The following is a 2,797-nucleotide window of genomic DNA, read 5'->3' on the forward strand; positions in this document are numbered from 1 at the left end:
AGAAGGCGGCCTTGTGCTTTCCTCTCCGTGCACTGGGCTGGTCAACGTTCTTGCGTGTTGTGCATGCAATACAACGACCTACGATACAATGTATATGATACCCACCCCCGCCATCATCGGTTCCTCCAGATGCTGAGACACGGTATGAAGCTACGCGGCTAATCTTACAAGACAGGATTCAGGCCTGCGATACATTCCGGGTCCCTGGGCTGTGCATAGGGGGAGGTGGACAAGGTAAAACCTCTACTTGGGATCTGTGTTGCCAGACCCGGTCCCTGGAGCCGCCTGCAGGAACCCAGGGCCCCGGGGGCTACAAAGGCGAGAGTGTAAATGCACCTAAATGACGGTTCCGCTTCTGCACCGATCGGCTCCCCGCCTGATGGACCCGCGCCCAAGGAATGAAAAGACAAAATCAAAATGTTTTTACCAATTTGCTAAATGTGAAAAATCCAAATGATGGTCATTTATAAGATTAAAAAGAATAGTAACAGGCACTTGGCATGTGCCAGACACAAGGTGCTTTATTAGTTTTTTAAGTTTATTTATTTTGAGAGAGAGAAAGACAGAGAGGACAAGGGGCAGAGAGAGACTCGTAAGCAGGCTCAGCATTGCCAGTGCAGAGCCCGACACGGGGCTCGATCTCATGACCTCACGATCAGGACCTAAGCTGATATCAAGAGTCCGATGCTTCAGCTACTGACTGAGCCACCCAGGCGTCCCACGCACTAAGTGTTTCAGATGATCATTGCTACCGGCCATTGAGGAGCATTATCCTCACTGTGCACATGGAGAAACAAAGGCACGAAGGCACCAGGGTCATGGTGAACCCAGCAGTCTACTTCGGAGGCCCTATTTTTAACCACTGCGGGAGCTACACCAAACCAGGGCAGTGAGGCCCAGGCAGACTGGTCACTTCCGCAGACCCGCGGCCGTCTTCTCAAATGCCCGCACACAAGCGGATGAAAGTGAACTGATATTAGCAGCTGGTGGTGACATGGGATTAGTCCTCACTCCACCGCATTTTTATGAATCACTAGGCAGAGCGAACCATGTTGTCTGCAGAAAGAGGGGTCGTGAAGAGTGTGCACATGTGACCAGCAGGGGACAGTTACAAGGTGGGAGGCAGTGCTGTGCATACTAGCTTCTGGGGCAGGAGAACCCTGGGCCGCAGGCGTCCCATTCCGCCGCTCCCAGGCGCATGAACTTGGGGGGTTTACGTCTCTAAGGCTCGGGGTCCCCATCTGTAAAATGGGGACAGCCTCAGTCCCGACTTTACGGGTTTGTTTGCAGGGTTACGTGAGTGCAGAAAAATCACGAATTATGTACAACGGCAACCACCATCGCTGGAAGACCTCAAGAACTTTCTGTAGCCATATTCTGAGCCTCTGCTCACCTCCAACATTCCGCAGACCAACGAGTGCCGCAGAAAACATAATGACCGCGTGTATCGGACGACGCGCCTACTGGACCGACAACGGGCAGCTGTTCCGGAACGCCGCAGCTGCAGCTACATGGCAATCCCTACGCTGCAAAAGTTTTCAGAGTTCTTAAAACTATTCAATAGTCACAATCAATTAATGTTAATTAATGTTAATATGTCTGATGAGGAATTTTTTTTAATGTTTATTTATTCTTGAGAGAGAGAAACAGAGCGAGAGGGGGAGGGGCAGAGAGAGAGGGAGACACAGAATCTGAAGCAGCTCCAGGCTCTGAGCTGTCAGCACAGAGCCCGGCGCAGAGGCTCGAACCCACGAACCGTGAGATCGTGACCTGAGCCAAAGCCGGACGCTTAACCGACAGAGCCACCCAGGCGCCCCTCTAATGAGGAATTTCTAAAACTAACACACACGTTTTTAAAAGTTCTCTAATCAGTCAATGACGGATTGGGAACAGACTTCTCCAATGTGGGCTTTCTGCGAGCACCCTTTGATAACAGGCCTGCGCACATGGCCTCTCTCTCTCTCTCTCTCTGTCTCTCTTTTTAATGTGTTTTGAAGGANCCGACTGAGCCCCCAGGTGCCCCAGCACATGGCCACTTTTGAGAACCATTTCTCACTTCTCCCCATACAAGAACTGGGCCTTCAGGTGGTAAAGAAGGATCCACACATCAGTGCAGGGGAGGGGCCGGGAGGGGGTAGCAGCCTTGCTTCTCAGCTTCTCTCTCCTCTTTCTCTCTCTCTCTCATGTGAACTTGGTGGGGCAGTAAAGCAAACTTCACGGTGGGGGAAGAGAACATTTTATGTCTTTTCTGTCTCCGAATAGAATCTGAACTAGATTGTGGCCAACATATGACACCAACTTCCGAGTGTGGGAATAACAGCATTTCAAGATTCACCGGCTTCCGGCAGGGTTCCTTCGGTTATATTTAGTAATCTTAAATTGCCTATTTTTTTTTCCTTTCTCCTTTTTTCTACTCTTTTTTCTTTCTTTCTTTTTTTCTCTTTTTAAAGTGAAGAACGAGAGGGAAAGAGCCCGGGCCTAAAGGAAGTGAGTTTCCTGACACGCGGTTCCTACCAGGCGGACCACCCGACCCTAAGGCCCAGCAATGCTGAGCGCGCGCGCGCTGTTGGGCTGGAAAGCACACTTCGGGGGGCTGTGTCTGCAAACGGGAGGGGCCCCACAAGTTCTCGTTCGCGTGCTCCGACGATCCAGCCAGACAAAGACCGCAAGTTCCCCGGTACACGGCTCCAGACAGGCGGGGACAGAGTCTCCCCGAATGAGGTCCACTGCCGGCCCGGGGCGCCCGCACCCGCGGGAGAGAGGCGCCCCACGGGGCCCCTGCGTGATCCTGGGGTAA

The sequence above is a fragment of the Crocuta crocuta genome, unplaced genomic scaffold, assembly GCF_008692635.1.
Source record: "Crocuta crocuta isolate KB4526 unplaced genomic scaffold, BGI_CrCroc_1.0 scaffold50, whole genome shotgun sequence".
In the NCBI taxonomy this organism is placed as follows: domain Eukaryota; kingdom Metazoa; phylum Chordata; class Mammalia; order Carnivora; family Hyaenidae; genus Crocuta; species Crocuta crocuta.